This window comes from Daphnia carinata, chromosome 6 (genome assembly GCF_022539665.2).
Source record: "Daphnia carinata strain CSIRO-1 chromosome 6, CSIRO_AGI_Dcar_HiC_V3, whole genome shotgun sequence".
In the NCBI taxonomy this organism is placed as follows: domain Eukaryota; kingdom Metazoa; phylum Arthropoda; class Branchiopoda; order Diplostraca; family Daphniidae; genus Daphnia; species Daphnia carinata.
Genome location: NC_081336.1, coordinates 10,470,979 through 10,492,025, shown reverse-complemented (window position 1 = coordinate 10,492,025; position 21,047 = coordinate 10,470,979). Strand labels below are relative to the sequence as shown.

Genomic DNA, 21,047 nt, shown 5'->3' with positions numbered 1-21,047 from the left:
AAATAAGGATTTTTAAATCACGGTATAAACCTTTTTGTTTCATCATTTGTTTAGCACCAGTAAGTAGGGAAAATTCACTTTGCATTTTGTAATTTTTTTGCCAGGGTTTGCTGAGTGAACTTGCAGTTCTGTAAAGTTATTCGAGATAACTGCAAATGGTAGTCCCAAAACCGGAAGAATTTTGTCTGTCATCTTTACTACGTGAACTTTAAAAGGCCTTGTTATACCAAAGGGCGCCAAATGGAGAAATTGGGCTTCATCAACGATTCAAGTAGTTGACATTTACAACTAAATTGTTAATGTTTAAATTTGATTGTATTTTCTTATTCAGATTCATTGATTTTAACAGCCTGGTTGCAAACTTTTAGCCATAGCATTGCAATCAATGTATTTATAATCCAGTCTTCAACACTCACAAATGCCAATGTACACAGTTGTTTCTACGCTGAAACGTTTAATCTGACAATGATTTGGTCAATTTTTTTTTTTACTGGTTGACACTTCAATTTTTTAATGTTTGATGTAAGTACCAGTGTAGATGTATTCTCGTTAGAAGTAATCGTAATGTCCTAAATGTGCTCTTCTTTAGTGAAAATGGTATTGTACGAAGCTTATCAATTATTTTTTATTTATTCCGATTTAGCAACCACTTTTCGATACTTAAAAGCGAGGACCGAATGGCACCTACACTTGGACTGGATCGGACGGTTATTTGGTCGAATGGCTAGCGGCAATATTAAACTTTACGTAGGTTGAACTTAATTTGTCTGCTTATTTGTTGTTTGTTATTCTAAAAAACTACCCTCTTTATTCCACAGGTATTCGTTCGTGCTAATTAATCAAACTATTGCGCATATGTACGGGACGCATGAGGGTTTGTTCTATCAACTCATAAATGATGAGGTAGCGGAAAATGGTTTATGCATTGATTTTCAGTAGATAACTTATGGGCATCATGTTTTTTTATTTTTAAATTCTGTAAGGGTATCGACGGCGTGGCGAACTCTTTCTACTTAACGCTGGTTCGTGTAGCAAGGATGGACTATACCTTCCTCTCCTGACATGGGGGGATGGATTTAGCCTTGTTGTGCCATGTATCAAGGAATAAGAAGAACACTTTGAGTCCGTCTACCATTGATTCAGAATTAAACAGCCAACCCAAAGAAGTAAGCAATATTTCGCAGCAAAGAAGTCTTTTTACTTGATTTGGATTTCATATGTTCTATGTGATGAACATCATGACGAATCAAGGTGATAATCAAATTTTTTTTGCACTTAAGAAATTTTGGTTTAATTCGAGGCATTGGTACTGGACTTGGATTCTTGACGTTTTTGATTGAACAGATTTATTCAAACTAGAAGAAGCACAGACATCGTAAGTTGGCGTTAATTAAAAAAACAATACTTCAGTTTGATGGTAAGCTTGATTAGTGGATAATTCATTAGTAACTTTTTTTACATTTTGAAAGTAAGCTTGAATGTAGGAGAAAAGTAGTGTTAGATAGTAGTGAAGCTTAGTTTCGTTTCTTGAAAATTTCGCCATCAACTGCAAGAAGTTATAATGAATCTGTAGAAATGTGTTGGTTTTCTTTGTTTTTCAGCATCTGTGTTGAATTCACCCATCTGTCGTCATCGTCAATAGTAAACGTATAGTCAATCTTAACTAATAATTTAACAACTATTTTCCTGATTTTTTTTTTTTTTAATACTAAGTTATTAACGGGTTTATTCCTGTTTAACATATAAAATTTTATCAAATTATTTAAGTGTTTCAAGTGGTGACTTTAATAGCGGAAAATGCCCTAAAACATTTCCCCAACATCTTTGCGTCAAATTATATGTTAGCACCAAATACTAGCATTTAACAGTTTCAAGCATCGAATAAAAATAAGTTTCAACTTTGTATCAGGAATTTCTACTGCAGACGGTCCCCCGAACCTTATTGTCACCTATTGGTACGATATTCAGTTTTCTACATTGGGTTTCAGCGATCGTCCGGGGCTAGGGTAAGGTCTGTAGCAACTTACCCTTTTAATACTTCTAATGCCATAAGGTTCACTTGTAAAAGATATCAATTTTCGTAATCCTTGCTTAATTTAATAAAAAATACATTATTCCGATGCGAAATTGAACGTTGATCACGATTATCGGCTCTGCTTTGACATTGGGCTTAACAAAATGGAGAAAAACGAAGAAAATGACCGTGGGAAAATTGCCTCCAAAACCGTCAAAAATTGACCATCGTTGGAATTGCTTGAAAATGGCAGAATATACTCAAAATTTAATGCTGATTCCGAGAAAATTGCTAGTTTTTTCATAAAATCAACCGTTTTGGAAATACATAGGATTAAATAACTTTGATGTGTCACGCTAGCGCTGTAACGTACTGGCGCGCCAGTAGTTTTTAAAGTCGGTGTATTTCCAAAACGGTTGATGTTATGAAAAAAATAGCAATTTTCTCGGAATCAGCATTCGATTGTGAGTAAATTCTGTCATTTTCAAGCAATTCCAACGATGGTCAATTTTTGGCGGTTTTGGAGGCAATTTTCCCACGGTCATTTTCTTCGTTTTTCTCCCTTTTGTTAATTTAAATGTCAAAACAAAGCTATTCGTGATCAGCGTTCAATTTCGAATCCGAATAATATATTTAAAACTAAATTAAGCAAGGATTACGAAAATTAATATCTTTTACACGTGAACCTTATGGCTTTTGAATGATTAGAAGTGAAATTTGCTACAGCCCTTACTCTAGCCCCGGATGATCGCTGAAGCCCAAAGTAGAAAACTGAATATCGTACCAATAGGTGGCAATAGTGTTCGGGGGACCGTCTGCAGTAGAAATTCCTGATACAAAGTTGCTAAATTTAAAATTGCTGAGCTCCCATGTATCAGCATTGGAATATTTGGCTCCACTCAAGGTAGTTTCACAACAATTTCCTCTTCTTACGCTACTGCCAAGACAAAATTTAATACAAGATATACCTTGGGGCCAAAAGTGATATAGATTCAATGCCAACATAGCTGATTTGATTTTGATTCACTAGTCACACTTGTTGCAGTGTTTTACATAAGAAGAAGCAATACATTCCCCATGGTGTCGGGCTTATTTATTTTGTCGGGCTTATTTTCAAGCCCTAACTTCTTTAACATCGGGAGCCGTTGAGTGAAATAGAACTGGATACCTTACCAGTAGATGGCTATACTGTTTGATGGATCGTCTGACAGTATAAATTCATTGTTTACCACATTGCAATAATCAATTCCTGTCACGTCTGACGCAACTGGGGTGATTACCACACACAACAATAAAACAATACTGACAACGGTCAGGTTAATATCTTAATCTAATATTCTGGTATTACACAGTTATCTTTGTTAGGATCCGCCAGCCAGTCACGTCGGCTGCACGGATATGAAAAGAACGCTACTTGGGAAAGTTAAGAAGGAGACAAGGTGTGGAGTACTTACGCGGACGTCATGGCGCTGGAGAGAGCTGAAGGTACGGCGACGTCGGAAGGGGGTGGTGGTGGACTTGGGCAGAACGGGAAGTGGCGTCTCAGTTGAGGATGTTTGCAGGGCGATCAGAAGAACACGACAGTTGTAGGTGTTGAACTCAGTTTATTTCGAAGTACGTAAGAGGGTACACAAAACTCAAGCGTGGATTTAAATGTTACACAAATAGAGTGCTACGGCACGACTAACTGGACAGCAGGTTGCAAGAATACTAAAAAAAAGGCACAGCTCAGGCGTTGGTTTTATACCGCGCTTTGGCTTGATGACGCCAACTTGGCGTGGAACGCTAAGTTTGCGTGGGGTCATCGCAACAGAGCCAGAATGTTACGCGAAACGTGAGGTCGACTGATTTATGTCCTGTCGTTGACCCCACGTCATGCGAAGAAAGGGTAATAAAAAACGAAACAAGAGGCGAAAGAGTCAAGTGGGGGAGAAGGGGGGGGGGGGGGGCAAACGCAACATGAGAAATAGAACACATAATCTAACTAACTTATTTAACTTTAAAGTTTTATCGGGAGTCCTTACAACATGTAAGCTTGCAGCATTTTTGTTATGCTGGCATGTAATCTAAATTTTGTAATTTTAGGTGATGGCATTCGCGTTACGTTTAAGTCAAGATCTACTCTACAATGGGATAAATTTTTCGTAGAATAAGTATCTCCGAGAGCTATGTGTTGCAGTATCATGCTGATGGTAAAAGGTGTATTCAATTTTTAATAACTTTTGAATTTTCTTCTCTGTATGTGCAGTGACGTGACAGTACTGGTTGGTGGTGTTATCTAGGGATAAACCTTTCCATTTTCCCATCCAATCTGTAAGACAGCTCTGATTGTTTGCATAACTACAGCAATATTCCCTGCATAACAAAGGGAATGTTCTCATTTTCTTTAGTGAACTGTTCCCTGTTCAGTTCTTATTGCCATTTTTGGCAATCGAAGAGGCCCAAGAAGAATATTGATTTTCTACCAGACTGCCATTCTGCCAAAGATGTCTTCGTAAGCGATTCGGTATTTGATTGATGGTTTAGAGATCATGGGTTTATTAAATAAAACATCTTTAATTACAGAAAGGAAGGTTCCAAATGATAAGCCCATCAGTATCGTGAAAACGATATGGATATTTTGGTCCAACCCTCACACATGGTGTGTTCCAAGTTAAGTGCGTAGGTGAATCCTCATGGAAAATGTGATCCAAGCCTCCCATGTAACGGTATTTGTTTCATTTAAAGCGAAGCACAAAAATTGGTTCACATCTATTCTGTGGTCACATTTTACCTTGATCTTAATTTCTCTTTCATTCCAGTCTCCTTGATGACATTTTGCAGCTAACCGTAAAAGATGTCCAGCCATTATATTTCCCTGTTTAAGAATAGAAGACGAAAAGAGATGCTAAATTTTCAAAGAACGCTACTCAGACGACACGGCTAATTGCTGATTCATCCCGAACAGTAAAGAGTTTTATTCTCTTAAATTCAAGTGCATATCTGGGCTCCCTTCTTTCTGTGGCCCCGTTTCCCCTAAATTTCTAATAAGCCCGTAGGGGGGTCATGCCCCTACTGTGATCAGCAGTTAAAGGTTGTGAGTGCGCTGCTGTCCGGAAAGGGGACGTGGGGGTCCCCCTGGCTCGATGATATCTTTTTGAGGGTCTTGGGGCTACCCACATATCCGAATAACGGTTAATCGCTCACGTGAAAACTTGTCCTTATCATCACTCTTCATCCTTTTCCGGCTTCTCTTAGCCACGCACCGGGTAATCTCCCCGGTGAGTCAACTAAGGTAGGGGGAGACTCTACTCATGTGGTAGAGTTTTCTCCTACCTTAGTTGACACAAAAAAAAAATTTTACATCAATAAAAATTGTTTTTTTTTAATTCAAAAATCTTTTTACTTATTTTGTCTTTCTTGTACCTTATTTTATACGTCTACATGTAATCCACATGAGGTATTTCTTCATTTATCTTTTGCTGATATGCATCATTCTGGTATTCGAACCTCAGACATTTCATATCTCAGTCGAACGCTGTACCATTGAGCCACTGTTAACCATACAGACAATAATTCCCATTTGAAAGCGTATCGACTTATCCACTACAAACAAAGGTATTAAGGAAGAAATTACATATTTGTATACGTTGTAGATGGCTCAATGGTAAAGTATTAAACTGATACGCTGGAGGTCTAGGGTTCGATCCCCAATCCAGTTCATGAAAATACTCTCATAAATAAAAACAAACTTTATTTAAAAATCTAACACATTTTTTATTGTCCCTCCATCCTCCCACAAATCCTCCACTTACATTCACATCTTACAACACAACACAATACAAGACATACATAAATAACTAACTAACAAGTTGGCTGCCACGCCACTAAATTTACATTAATTACGTCGCTATCGGAAGGATAGCGACCAAGGGGGACTTGCCCGCTGACAAGTCCGGGCTGACATGATGATGGAGACCGTTGTGGGAACGCACACCCCAGGTCTCCACCACACATCGGACAAAGGGAGTCCCTCTGGTGCGTTGCCTAATTGCCTTTCGGCGAATCTTGGGCAGTGGCAACTACTCCACCTCATGAAAGATAGGCCATGAGGCAGAACAGCGCGGCCCGTCCCTATATAGCTAAAAAAAAAAGGGGAGCAAACGGGCGTGGCAGCCAACGTGTTAATTAGTACTACACAATTACACAATAAAAAAATACAACGATACCACAAAGACCAGGCGATGACGTGGCGACCACGAGGCGACGGGCGAGGCGATGATAGCGCGACGGGCGAAGAGAAGACGTGGCGACCGGGCGAGAAGGTGACGTGGCGACGGGAAAGGCGAAGACGGGGCGACGGGCGAGGCGAAGACGGGGCGACGGGCGAGGCGAAGACGGGGCGACGGGTGAGGCGAAGACGGGGCGACGGGCGAGGCGAAGACGGGGCGACGGGTGAGGCGAAGACGGGGCGACGGGCGAGGCGAAGACGGGGCGACGGGCGAGGCGAAGACGGGGCGACGGGAGAGGCGAAGACGGGGCGACGGGCGAGGCGAAGACGGGGCGACGGGCGAGGCGAAGACGGGGCGACGGGTGAGGCGAAGACGGGGCGACGGGCGAGGCGACGACGGGCGAGACGAAGACGGGGCGACGGGCGAGGCGACGACGGGCGAGACGAAGACGGGGCGACGGGCGAGGCGACGACGGGGCGACGGCCGAAGCCAAGACGGGACGACGGCCGAAGCGAAAACGGGATGACGGGCAAGGTAATGACGGGCGTGGCGAACACGAAGAAGGCTTTGTTCTTAATCGTAAAAGTAAAGAAAAAGAACCAGTTAGTGGGAAATATAAGATTGTTGTTGTAACCAAACGTTGAAAGCAATTCGACTTACTTCTGCTGTCCGAAGACTGAAAAGACTGTAGGGCCAGCAAATAGGCAGCAGACAGCTAAGAGTTGGCAGTTCTATGGTTGAATGTTCAATTTAAATAAAAAGGCAAACTATATGAGGCAGAAGAAAAATTTAAAATACCAGTAGAAATTGTGTTGAGGTACATGTCTATGTCTGTTGGTAGGCTAGGTCGAGATTACAACTGCCGAAATGACTGTTGTTACAGCTGATACTGCAACGAAGATGAATATGGTGCACTACTCAGATCACGATTAACAGTAGACCATGAGTGGTTAAAGAGTAGAAGAATGATATTATGGTATTCCTACCCATAGGATTTGCATCTTTGGTGACATTCCTCAACAGGACGTATTCTTTACAAACGAAGTTTCATGAGCTAAACCTTAGAAGCAAAATCCGTCAATGAGATTCTTTTTTTTTTTTTTTCTTTCTTTCTTAAGGTGCCTCCCGTGTGGCGTTGCCATATCGAGAGCGGGTCGTCCTAGGAGACCGAAATTGGCACCGGGAAATTGCTCGGAAAAGTGGGATGATTTTGAATTAGATTAGCAGCGTTTGTGGAGTCCTGATTTCCAGAAGAAATTTAAAACCAAGTCCCTGATCTTGAATTTGGCGAGGTTGTCACAAACTTGCGGTGGATGTAGGAGATTGGATAGGTTCAACTGAAGTTTTAACTCCGAGAGGAAGCTTTTTAGTTCCTCTCTTTCGGCAGCGAGGTGGGGACACTCAATAATTAGATGTGAGGGAGTCTCTTTCACAGGGCAGCCATAGCTGCAGTATGGGGATACAGAGGGATCAAATAACGAAACGCGGGCGTTTAAACGTAGCCGGTTCGACCGGAGTTTGTGAAGAATGCTGTTTCTGACTCTGTTAGGGTGCACCAACCAGGGTTCTGGGTGAATGGAGTTCCTAGGGTGAGAAGCAAAGAAGTCATGGTGACTCGCAAGGTATAGAGACATCAGCTTGGACCATGCTATGCGAAAAACATTTAGGGCGAGTTTAGGTGAGTCGACGAGATCGATTTTTTCGCAGTTAGGATCCGTTCTTGCGTCGTTTGCCAGACGATCCACTAATTCATTTTCTGGAATGCCTACATGGCTTGGAATCCAGTAGAGAATAACTTTGGAGCCGAGAAGAGCTGGTTAAGGCCCTGTTCCGAATCTTGACCACCAGTTCGTTTGAAGGGTGTAGAGCATTGATGGCGGAGATGGCACTGAGTGAGTCCGAGAAGATCCGGATTAGCTGCGCCGGGCCGTTGTCAGCGTGTTCAATGGCCTTTAGAATAGCCAACAATTTAGCTGTGAAGATGTTCGTATCACTAGAAAGTTTCCAGGCTTTTTTCACTTGAGAATTTGGGCAGTAGATGGCGCATGCTGTTGAGTTGTTTTCGAAGTCACGGGAGCCATCTGTGAAGACGCTTACCGTACTAGAACTGGCGTTGTTTTGCGTAAACAGTGCTCGAAAGAGTAGTCTGGTGAACGTTGGATTTTCAAGAGCATTGTTTTTCGAGATTGGGAGTATAAATGTAGGTATTTTCGGCATCAACCATGGAGGATTTAGCAGATTTTCGGGAAAACTAACGGAGGTAAACAGGGAAACTTTTAAAGCTAACAGTTGGAACTTGCACAACACAACACTTGGGGTACTTCTGGTGTTCCATAAGGTGAGGCTAGAGTAAGTACTTTTCGCACTATCATAAAAAGGGTTCTTTGGTTTACTTTGCAGCTTTATGAGGTAAAGGCAGGCTAACCATTCACATCTGCAATGAATGGGGGTTATGCCTGTGTCCAGCCACAGATGTGCACGAGGAGTGGAGTTTGGAGCCAGAAGGATTGCACGAAGAATTGAGTTTTGGATTGTATCCAGCTTCCTGGTAAGGGGAGATCTGCCCTGAAGGATACTTAGGTAAGAATAGTCTACAATGCTTCTTACTAATGCTGTGTACAGATTGACCAGGAGTTTGGGTTTCAGGTTCAGATTCTTCCTAACCAGGATTTTGAAGAAGTTTGCTCTTCGAGAAACCTTTGTAACTAAATCTTGCAGATGTTGGTTCCAGTTGAGCTTACGGTCAAAGGTGATACCCAGGAATTTGCCATGACTGACGGCAGGGATACTCTCACTGTTAAAGGTCAGATGGAGAGGGACGTAGTTCTTAATTCTTCTGTTGAACGATATGGAGAAACACTTGGACACAGAGATTTGGAATCTCCAGGTAGCACACCATCTTTCAAATTTTCTTATTGCAGTTTCTAGCCTTTTTCGGGCTTTGCTTCTTAGGGAGTGAGTGCAGCGGGCTGAGATGTCATCCGCGAACATTTTGACGATAACGCCTAAATTGTTTTTCGGGTTCCTACACAAGGGGAAGTCACGGGTCATGATAGTGAAGAGAATGGGGCCCAGTACTGAGCCTTGGGGAACTCCGACGGAGATGATTTTGGCATGTGACAGTGTACTGTCTAGTTTGACCCGAACCTTCCGCTGTAGCAGGAAGTTCAGGAGCCATTTGAGGATGTTCCCTGTAACTCGCGCTTGACTTATTTTGAAGAGCAGCCCGGGTAGCCACACCAGGTCGTAAGCTTTTTTAATGTCTAGAAAGACGCAGTGAGTTTCTTTTTTCTTGTTGAAGCCCGAGGTGACGGCATTCTCCAAATCCCGTAGGTGGTCGTGTGTGGAACAGCCCTTACGAAATCCTGCTTGGCTTGAGGGGAGTATGTTGTAGTGCTCGAGGTGGCAATGAGATTCTGATAACAAAACATTAGTCCTATACCTCTCAATGAGCACTCGTATAGTTTTATGAATGCAACGTAGTAGGTTGCTAACAGTTTTTTGGTTTGTCAGCTGACATAGTTGATTAAAAGACGTGTACCATAAACACCACCCACACGGCACAACTGGCTCCTAGGTATCTCCCTAGATCATCCTGCTATCCTCCCCAGTCTTTCCCATAACCGTCCTCGATTCCTCTTACAACCTTCTTTTTGGTTACCTGGTAGCTGCCTGCCAGGCTCCTCAGTCTTTCTTGCATCATCCTCAGGTAGTACTAATAAACTCCCATGGTATTATTATTATTATATAGAATAGAACCATTAATTTAAATGTAATTAAAATAAAAAATGAATATAAAAGAACAATGGAATATTTGAAATGTTTTTATTGAAATTCAAAAGCTTGATCTTTTATAGAAATTTTGCCGGCAATGACGAAGCCATTCAGTTACTTGAAACTGTATCTTCGCTGAGGTTTTTTCGTCACCGGAAACGTCTTTGTTAGCGAGAACGGCACCTACAAAAAGCAACAATTAATTTCCTTATAGTGTAAGAACTTAGTAAATGAATATACAACCACCTACCACAAATTGCAGCGTAAATATTTGTCAAATTAGAAAATTTTTCTTTCTCGAACTCCTTCGTGGATTTTCCCGTCCATGTATATTGCATTCCAATTTCGCAAGTAAACAGCTTTTCCATTATGGAATATACTGTTTTTTGGAGGTTCACCCCACCTATTCGTAGCAAAATTAGAACCTGAATAGAAAAACCAATGTCTTAGGTGAACTGTGGAGGGAATTTTAAAAGAAGAATGATAATTTTATTCCATTACCATTTGCTGCCGAGTTTGTTGGTCGCTCAGGGTTTTCTCCATCTCCTCTATGGCACCGAAAGAGTCCATAGGCAAAGTAAATTGTTCTTCATTTTCTTCCATTCTTTGCATAGTGCATATGCAAGGTTTAGGCCTAGAAGCCAGCAGGTCGTCTATTTTTGCAGTCATTTCTCGAAAATGGATTTTCAAGAATTCAATATTTCTTTTCACGTAGTCCTGGAACACTGAAATGTGAAACACAAACATTAAACGATGACGTTGCTTAAGTTTTTGTATTATAAAATTTTACCTGCGTTTGGAATTTCATTAAGATTGCTCGATTGCTTCAGTGACTGGTGACCATTTGCTGCTTTCGTGGACGATAATTCTGATCCACTGTGAGTCGGGGTGTGATTTAGTTGCGATCGTTTTTTCCCGCTGCACGGCTCAGTACGAAATGCGTTCACATCTGCTGAATCTATGATATTTGGAGTCGTTAGTTGGTGGAGATTATTACCGACATAGGTACCAGATAGAATGTGCTGGTGTTGTAAAGTGCAAACACCATTCTGATTGAATTGTTTACCTGAATTCATTCCAGAGGATGACCCGCGGTGAGCGTGCTGCTGCTGATAATGCTGACTCGTATGGCATCGATTTTTATTCGGTTGTTGACAGGCTATCTCTCTGGAAGACGGACCAGGTTCAATAAACTGTGGTTCACTACGATGAAATCCATGGCCACCATTTACATTCAATGGTTGATGGTATTTTGCAACAGAAGATGGGCCTGGCATCATATTTTGTTTTTGATAAGGCTCACTAATACGGCTAATGCTTGGGTTTAATTGGAGACGTGAAATTTCCCTGGATGGTAAACTACGTAGCATATCCGATAGCCCGCCCGGCTCGCTTACATAATTACCCTTTTGAATCGATTGCTGATGGGTATGGTTCAAGCCCAATTGATTTTCTGGTGCTTGAAGTGTCATGAGTTCTGGTTCACTATCTGTTTCTCTCTGGTGGTAATTAGTTGTATATTCTTTACTTGTCTCGTGATGTTGTATTGCCTGTGGACCTGTAGGTAAGGATTCTTCATCACTCAGAGTACCATGGCCACTATCAGAAAAAGACCACAGTGCGGTATCTTGGCTCGTTTGCTGAGTGCGGCGAAACACCGGGCTACTAGCATTACCGTATTTTAAACCTAGAAAACAAAAATGTAATAAGATAAGAAAATGATTTGAAAAACAATACTTACCAGTACTACACAATTCCTGTGAGGTTTGAGCTTCATTTGAGTTCTTCACGGATTTCGGTGGTCGTCCCCTACCTTGATGGCCACGGGTATTTTTGATTACATTTGGTGGTAATGGAATTTTATGCATTGAAAGAGGTTCCGACTCGCTAAAGGAAGCATCCACGAAATCGCCCAATACTTTAGCAACCCGCTTTCTCGTTCCGATTCGTGTAGGATGATCACTATTTAAAGGCTTCGCCCTGCCGCGATTGGTAGTCATTTTCAGTACGTAGCTCACTGTACATACACAAAAATATGAATAAGAAATTTGTTTAAGCCGTATATGTCTATAAGTTTTCAATTGGGAAAACAGCAAATGCGTTAGTAGCAGTCATTGGCATCACATACATTTTAAACATACATTCGTCAACTGGCCAGCAGCCTAAATCAGAGGACATTTTGCATTTAAAAATGTCAAACATAGTTGAATCAAATGGAGTTGGATAAAGGTTGTGCAAATCGACATATTTCCTCCCAATAAGATGCGGTCTTCCAGAAAGCGAAACAAAGTTCTTTACTTTAACTATAGTTTTGTCAAACAGCATGACACAATTATTACCGCATTCGAGATTGAGAAAAAATTGATTGAACTCTAACAGACGGAATTGGGGAGTTGTTAAACTAAGGCCAGGTAACAAGATGCCACCTTTATGCGGGAGTTTCATTACGGCACCAGTTTTTTCAGCAGAATGCAATGTTAGAAAACTCGTTTGAATTTCAAACAATCGTTTTACAATTTGTTCCAGCGGTTTCTCACTTTTGCGTAACAAGCGCTTAATAATACCGAGAAAATTTTCAAAAGCGTAAGCAGAAAATGAATATATAGGACCAAAACGCATTACATCGTCTGCTAAATGAATAAGGTTGTGGATGTTAAACGTGACAAAAGCATTGCCATATAAAAGACTCGAATTCTGCACAAAAACTTTCAAAAGGTCTTTCGCATAACCGTTGTAAATGTAACAAAATCTTCGAGATGTTAAAACCTTAATGGCAACATGCAGCGATAACAAGTTAGCGTAACGTTCAACTGATAATCTGTTTCGAATCACAACAGGAGCTGTGTAGCCGATTGCCTGAGCCCATTCTGTAGCCTTCATTTGCGAAGTAAATTTTCTAGCTCTTCGGGCAAAATCACGAGGAGTAAATTTCGAAAGAACTGTCATTTCTTCATTAATCCTGCGAACATTAAAAGGACTGATTTTATAGTCGTTGTCCTCAATCAATGTCATTATTAACTTTTTAGCAGCTCCCTCATGGACCAAATGCATAGGATCAACGGGAAAATCGTACACCATATCGACTGACACCAACTCCTCAACAATTGAAAAGTAATTGTGATGATCTGGGTCGTCTCTTTGTCGAAAAGAATCATTGTTCCTAAGTGGAGCTGTTAAACATGGGAAAACGACGCGACCCTTTGGACGGACTAGCCTTCTAACTTCACTGGGCTTAAACGCAGTTAGGCCTGTTGTCGTACATTTAGAGCAACTGCCTTTTCCAGAGTGATACTTCACTCCAGAAACAAAAGCGCGGGCAGGAGAGTCACAAACAAAAATTAGGGCCTTAATTGAGAAAAATCGATCACAGTGTGTAAATCCGGTGCTTAAAAGACCCTTCGCGTCGTCTACAAAAGCTCGCAAAAATGTATTGGGACCCCCCATGGGCTTCTCAAGACCATAATATATTCCAATAACGAATGGTACTTTTTCCAAACCAGAAATTCCTCGAATCATACCCAGAATTACCCATAACTGTTTGGAGGTGCTGCTGCTGAAGATGGGCAAACCATCAACGTTGATTAGCATTTCAATTTCAATGGCAGTGTGAGTTGACGGAAGACAACTATTTTTTATCAAACCCTTGAGACCGTTCTGTAAATCAAAATGAAAATATTCTCCAGGATGCATAGGAATAACTCTAACTTTCCTGGGCGTTTTAAGTAATGTACGAGCATCGGAAGGGAGATCATAATGGCAATGATGTGTTTTTAAAACTGCCAAAAGCTTGTTTACATGCGCATGGGGAATCCCACAATCAATACCCCACGACGACAACTTATTTTGAAACGTTTGTAGGGGCTGTTCTTCACTAACTACCAATTCGTCATCAATTACATCAAAATCGACAAAAGAATCTGTGAAACTACAGTCACTTTGAACAACGATAACATTATCGTCGCCAACATCCTCAACAGAAGACAAGGGCACATCATCGTGAGAGTCGCATAACAAAACGTTATTAGCTGTCTCAGATTCAATTAAAGGGACGTGGCTAAAACAAACCTGATCTTCTTCAGATTCAGAAACACTACTATTTGACGGTTGACGATGAAACTGAAAAAAATTCAATTGTTCGACGTTACGTTCCACTTCACGCCGAATTTGTCTCTTCTTTGCTTGTGATTTCCAACTACGACTAACCCTTTGCATTCTCGAAATAATCTTGAATGAAATAGAGGCGAATCACCACAATCCGTGGAAGTTCCTGCAGCTAGTTCTGCAATACAAAAATACCAACACGACTGTTGAGGACGGAAAAATACTTATTACTTAGTATAAGAATTTCTATATATTTCTTCGTTGTTACAAAAAAACTTAATGTCAACAAAGCTAAAAAATTTTAGCAATGTTTCCCATGAAAACTTAATCATTAATGCAATTTAAGACGTTGCCCTGTGTCAAACAACTGATCACACGAGGTGTAGCAACAATGGTCTTACTCTTAACTAATAGTATCGGTCACTTGAAACGGTGCCGCCGTATCAAGCCCGATCTCCTATGTCCAGCTAGTCCAGCACTCACACGAAGTATAGCAACAATGGTCTTACACTTAACTAATAGTATCGGTCACATGAAACGGTGCCGCCGTATCAAGCCCGATCTCCTATGTCCAGCTAGTCCAGCACTCACACGAAGTTTAGCAACAATGGTCTTACTCTTAACTAATAGTATCGGTCACTTGAAACGGTGCCGCCGTATCAAGCCCGATCTCCTATGTCCAGCTAGTCCAGCACTAAATAAAAAAATTATAGTTACCTTTTGGGGATCCACAAATAAACTCAAATTGCAGGCAACGGGAAAACGGCAAGAGAGCTCGGGACCGCAGCAAATTAGCGAAAAAATGTTTGGTGAGAGCAGCAAATGTAAGGCAAAACAGGAGCCGATGGCAACAAATTCTTCGACAGAACGAAGGTGGAATAAGTCAGAAAAGGTAAAGGTCTGGATCAGACAAAATCATTATTCGTTATGGTCATTCGTAAGTTTAATATTCTATTAACAAACCTGTTATCCACAAACACTCGCTGGAGCACTAATTGCGGTGGTTACTCCTCTGAACTGGAAAGCACACTGGTGGTCTGAACTTGAATGCACAGACGCATTCAGCACTACCATTTCTTCATTCCCTAAACACAATTCTTTTTATCGCGAAAACATATTCCTCATGTAGCAATATCTATGTGTTATTAGATGTGAAAAATTAGATATTTATGACGCTAAAATTTTAACGTGATTTAAACTTGTATTTCATTTTGCCTCTTAAAATAATTTGTGTCAACTTTTTCATTTGGCAACTCTCATAACGATGTAAACATTTCATTCGGCAGCCATTGCTAGACTACTGCTTAAGTGAAAACGCTGCGGTTTATGAAAACAAGGTAAGTTTTTGTTGTTTAGGATTACTTTGCTCTAGACTGAAGCTAAAGTTGTGTTTTGTAGTTCAGCTCATATATATATAGGAACTGGCATGATTTTATTTTGCCAGTAATTGAAGAAAAAACAAATAGCACATTGCATCGAATTTTATATGGAAGCTGTTTACTAGGAAAACGATTTATGAGTTGTGGTTCTCTCGTTTACATGCCTCTCTACCTCCAACAGTAAAAGGTTTTTTGCATTTTATTAATCATTAAAAATGTTTTTCGTTTGTAGCTTCATATAACACAGGTTGTAAACAACAGTGTTAGGGGCTGTGGTTCATGATTCCTCTTTCGTATTTCTAGATTCAATTTAAGTTGAAGAATAGCTGAGCAACTGACCTTTTAGCCTGCGCATGTGTTGCATGTCACCGGAAGATGAACAAGTTACTTGAGCACTATCAGTTGTAGAACGTTTGATATTGCTTAGGATTTGTGGTAGGTTATTAGCGATAGCCTTTGGTTTTCCTTTTTATACAGTATGCTTACTATACTAAGGCTCCTCAATACTACACCACAAAGGCCGAGGAATATTAAACTACTGCAGCCGTGGAGTATTACCAAAAGAAAGCTGAGTACTATACAACCACTTACGCAGCTCCAGCTTACTACACTGATGCTACTCAATACTGCACTAGAAAGGCACCCGAGTACTACACCCTACCGCATGCTATACCAAGCTATTACAGTGAAGTGCAATACTACACAACTACATATGCTACTCCCAGATACTACACCAAGGCAATGAGTACTACTCAGCTCCAAGTAACTACACTACCATTTACGCCGCTCCCAGTTACTACACTACCACTTACGCCGCTCCCAGTTACTACACTACCACTTACGCCGCTCCCAGTTACTACACAGAGGCTCCAGCTTAGTACAAAAACAACGTACGCTACTCCCCGCTATTACCCTGAGCCATTGAAGTGCCGAAAGAAAGGCCAATACCAGCTGTCGTTCAGGTAATTTGTTTTTTATTGAATGAAAATGATTTTTTTTTAAATGTTCATTTGACAAACTTTCTAGGTCAGACAAATCTATCCAGACGGCCGAGCAAGGCATGGTGATTATGGGCGTGATGGAACAAGAAGCCGGCCGATATGACTGCCGGTTAGGAGCGGACACGCTGTGCAGTTATAATATCACGGTCGATACGCAGCGATGCGCTGCCCCCAGCAAATCACACGATTATCAGAAGGTCTACTCCGACTGATGTAACGAATTTGAGAAATACAAAATGGCCATGAAAAAGTGGGAGAGGAGGCAGCTGGTATGAAAGCAATTTTCATTTTCTACATTTCATCCTGTGAACTGTTTCTATTTGTTTTGTTTTTAAAAAATTGTAGTATTGTAATAGTCGGCAAACGAACGATACCGCCAGCAGCAATCAGAATGCTCATCCCAACGAGATCTATCCACGGAGTCCTTTGGTCTGAACAAGTTCCAATTGAAAGAAGGAGAAAAGAAAGGATCTGAATTGGGAATTGATGTGAATCTTTAAAAAGACGTGCGCTTCCGTTCGATGTGCACAAGTTGGCTCAATGGCTTTCTCTTCAACACACAGCTAAAAATACATCTAATGATGATGTATTGAAAATGAAAAAAAAATATTGTGGGAACCACATCGAGTGTTTCCTTCCTATCTCTTTACGTCTCTTGTATGTGTTTTTTAAACGAATGTTCTTTTTTTCTATCTCTTTTTAAAAAAATCTGCTTATCACTCATCATATCCTCTTATGCTATATCATATCCTCTTATGCAGCCTTTATACTCATCCTCTTATACTATTTATCATGAAAATTCCCTTGTCCTACAAGCTCCATGACTGGATAATTGAGTGTTGTTTTATCACATCTCCTCGTTTCAGAATGAGTATTTCCCTGCCAAATATTTATGCTTTCACACGTCGTTCTATAGGAATATGGTTTATTAGATGAAAATGTTGAATACAGCTCTAATGTCGTTACCAAATCCAATCCATTTATTTTTTCCCATTATTTGAATGCATGAGTCTTACTTTCATGAAGGGAGCTCCTAAAACACTCCTGACAATATCACAAACACATTTCTTGAATTGCACATATTGCCATGCTCCTCGACAAATTGTCCACCTGCTTGTGGCCTTCCTCAGCGCTTCCCAACGGCATGATTGATGCGCTGGGGAGGCTTAGAACCTTTTAGGAGGCTCCCAGGAAGGGGGTGTGCCGTGTGGGCAAGCATTCTGTGGGCTTCACTTCTAAAACACACTCAGGGATTAAAACGTACAGAAGCACCATTAGTTTTTCTTAAGTTTTCCATTGGAATATGACATATTTAACAGAAACTTTCGAACACAGCTTTCACCGTTCACACTTAGTCAGCAAGTAAATAGTGACACAGCAGCGTCATCTTGTTTTCCAATTAACAACCGAAAAATTCATCAAAATTGAAAATATTGCTTTTTTGAGACGGGAACTGCATTGATGTGAACTCTTTAAACATACTTTTAGATCGTGAATCACTCACACACAATCACATTTTTTCACTGACTTATTTATTTATCCAAAAACCTAGATATTTCTAGGAAAATACATGATTTGGGTTCACAGTTCAACAAGGATGCTGATTGCGCTTCACACACATCTAGAAATTTCGCAAGTTGACGTATCTCTGGATTGTTAGCTAGTCAACATCTGCATGATAATACACTTTTCTTTTTTTTTGAACAGCTGCAATGGTATTTCGGTCATAAGTTCCACGGAAAAATTTCTCCATTGAGGCAAGAACGCCAATTGTGCGTTATCTTGTGCCTATTTTCAATTAAATGGATACGCCGTCACTTTTCTGATCGGAAGAGCTCACTTTGGCCTGGAATATTGTTTTGAATGGTGTAATTAGTATACATTGCATACATTAAATTGGATCAATTACTTTTTGGCATACGTTCAATTGTGTGAGGCTGTCAAACCGTCGACAGGTGGTATCTAAAGGAGGAAATCAGCTACGAGCTTGCGGACTCTAAACAAACGCAAAACTAATAAAAAATTATAAAGATAGCCTGAAACCAAATTGTAAAGAAAATTAATTTTAGTTTCCAGCACTTCATCAATCAAACATCGTCAACGTTGGCACAGGTGATTTTTCCATGTTCATTGTTTCAGGTCACCAATTTCTACTATATGATTCAAGAGGAAATGAGGTTACACGAACAGAAAATTAACCATACAATTCAACTGATAGATAAAAACACCATGATGCGTGGAAGTGAAATACACCACATCACAACTGTTAAAACTGTCAGAACATTCACCACCCATGCAAAACATTTTCTGATTCATTGATCTTCATCACCTAGCCTATACCACGAAAACCAAACACAATTAGTGCATAACGTTTTGCTGATGAAAGCTAACATATACCTGACAAATTTACTGCAGACCAGCAATTCCTGATGGACTCCCACACAACATTCCAGATAAACAAAACAGTAGTTATTCCTAAACAAACATCTTGCAATAGTGGTCAATATAATGCAGTAACTGGTAAACATAAAATCTCACATGAACAACAAATGTGAACGGAACCATTCGAAAATGAGGTAAACAATTTCAAAAATGAATTTGCACAAAAAGGATTTTAACTAAAACACTACCAGAGAACGAAGTTTTTCCTTCCACCTTTTCCTAATTTTAAAATCAATTAAAGAAACATAATTGTTAAGCAAATCTCACTGTGTACCTTTTTGTTGGTTGAATTTGGGAATGGCTTACTAGTTGGAATAAGTTTTTTTCTTTTACCCCAGATTTGCTTTCCGGGCAGCGCACTTCCAACTTTTTCTGCTGATCACAGTATCTGCATGACCCGCTGCAGAATTATCGCAAGTGAAGAGGAAATCGGGGACAGATACAAAGGGACACAGGTACACGTTTATTTTCTTTAAATACCATAACGAGTGAAATAAACGAATCCGAAGAGCTTCGGTAATCATTCCAACTACCATAATTTTTTTGGCACTGAGCCTCCGTCAATTTTCTTTCCCAATCCTTTATAATTAAGATTCTGCCTTTAGAAAAATAAAACAAGAATCAGTGTAAATTTCTTGTCAATTGAATTACCTAAAACTGTGGAATCCTAGAGACATAATATTCTACAAACTCTTTGAATCCCTTGAAAGCAGAAAAATTTCTGCTAAAAGGTCCACGTTAGCCAGATACAGGTCAACTGGTACTTCCTTTTCGACTGGCATTGGCAGTGATAAATAACAAGTAGGATCAAATGCAACTGAGACCTCATCAGATCCCATACAAACCAAAGCCAATTTCAATACCCAACTAAAGAGATCTACTACTACAGAATCTATCTGTATTCTACTTATGATAAAATACCCAACATTCATGTGCAGCTTCCTGAAAAATAAAATGAGTTGGAACACAAGTGAACCTTGCTAATAAAAATTTGTAGCTATTTCACCTATATTTTGTCAGTGTCCATCGATGCAAGACTTCTTCAAAATCGGATTCAGATGTTCGTCTAAGCCCCCCAGAACAACGTAGAGTAGTTCTCGCGAAGCAGGGTTCTGGTATCCGGGAAACTGCAGAGCAAATCTACCGACTTGCAACTTACCCAATTCAAAATCGTTACGATGCACAAGTTAAAAACCTAGCTTTTACAAAGCAAGTAAATGGTATACCTTAAATACACTCGAAGGTAATGCATGGTCACCTTGGTAAGGTGTCCGCCAGACCACATCGTTCGTACAAGATGGCGCCGAGCATTTGCATTTCCTCCCTTGGATTTCACCTACAAAAATAAAGGTCTACCACGTTCGGCTGCCGTGATATAACTAGCCGCTACGACGCCATGATAAATGTGGCCATCAGCAGCTCAGCTCAGCACAGCACCTGGGCCACCTAGCGACTAGCCCCCTACGAGCCTAAAGCAAATATTTTGTTTGAGAAATAAGACTTTAATTGAATAAAAAAAAAATTTTTTAATGGGATGGGAAGAAAAAAAATCTAGGTATTGAAATAAACCACAAAAAAAAACAGAAAGACTAAGAACTTAATCTAATTAATTCAATGTGCGTTGGTTCGTACGATGTTTCGTCGACTGGATCATTCGCAACAACGTGACTTTTCTAATAACTTATACATCTACTTACTAATGCCATCAACTTTCGTTTTTCAAAATACGGAATTACATGACATCACGTATTTTACCGCCTGCTCCCTCCGAGACTCTTACGGCGCTATACACCATTTTTATTAAAATCTTTTGGTTATGGGGAACTTACTGAACAATGAGTCGTGTAATTTATTGTTTCCAATCTATTTTACAAAAGCCAAGCCACTACCTGTATGCACCATCATTGACGAGAGCGGTAGGTTGTCAGGGTAGGCTGAATCTTTCCATAAGTTTACCCTGTTCCGTGAGATTTTTTCTAACTTTTGTCCTCATATAATAGATGGGGCAATCTCGGCTAAATGTGGCAAACGATTAGTATTAAGTATGTAACATGATTAGGATATCACTCAAACTATTTACTTGCAACAAAGAATCTCTTCGTTGAGACTTCCCTGGCACCGTTGA

The 21,047-nt window shown here is 40.4% G+C and overlaps 4 long non-coding RNA genes across 8 annotated transcripts; 3 read left to right on the top strand and 1 right to left on the bottom strand.

Moving 5' to 3' along the window:
* The first annotated feature begins 156 nt into the window (after window positions 1-156).
* On the top strand, window positions 157-745 carry LOC130685810 (uncharacterized). The gene is made up of 3 exons (XR_008999699.2): window positions 157-271; window positions 332-522; window positions 644-745. It is a non-coding gene; the product is annotated as an uncharacterized LOC130685810 (long non-coding RNA).
* A 7,615-nt stretch (window positions 746-8,360) lies between these two features.
* LOC130685817 (uncharacterized) lies at window positions 8,361-9,500 on the top strand. 2 transcript variants are annotated; one of them, XR_008999711.2, is made up of 4 exons: window positions 8,361-8,563; window positions 8,626-8,805; window positions 8,872-9,112; window positions 9,178-9,500. It is a non-coding gene; the product is annotated as an uncharacterized LOC130685817 (long non-coding RNA). The 2 variants fall into 2 exon arrangements; XR_008999710.2 differs by having other exon boundaries at window positions 8,872-9,500.
* Window positions 9,501-15,385: 5,885 nt separating this feature from the next.
* Window positions 15,386-17,417, top strand: LOC130685809 (uncharacterized). Its single transcript, XR_008999698.2, has 6 exons — window positions 15,386-15,437; window positions 15,499-15,666; window positions 15,783-15,914; window positions 15,975-16,441; window positions 16,506-16,749; window positions 16,826-17,417. It is a non-coding gene; the product is annotated as an uncharacterized LOC130685809 (long non-coding RNA).
* Window positions 17,418-18,047: 630 nt separating this feature from the next.
* Window positions 18,048-20,385, bottom strand: LOC130685802 (uncharacterized). Of its 4 annotated transcripts, XR_008999688.2 has the most exons (8): window positions 20,149-20,383; window positions 19,929-20,076; window positions 19,574-19,864; window positions 19,403-19,501; window positions 19,197-19,322; window positions 18,878-19,141; window positions 18,390-18,814; window positions 18,048-18,326 (listed from the first exon to the last, which is right to left on the bottom strand). It is a non-coding gene; the product is annotated as an uncharacterized LOC130685802 (long non-coding RNA). The 4 variants fall into 4 exon arrangements; XR_009421126.1 differs by having other exon boundaries at window positions 19,403-19,864; window positions 19,929-20,117; window positions 20,181-20,385; XR_009421125.1 differs by having other exon boundaries at window positions 19,403-19,864; window positions 20,149-20,384.
* Between the last annotated feature and the right edge of the window lie 662 nt (window positions 20,386-21,047).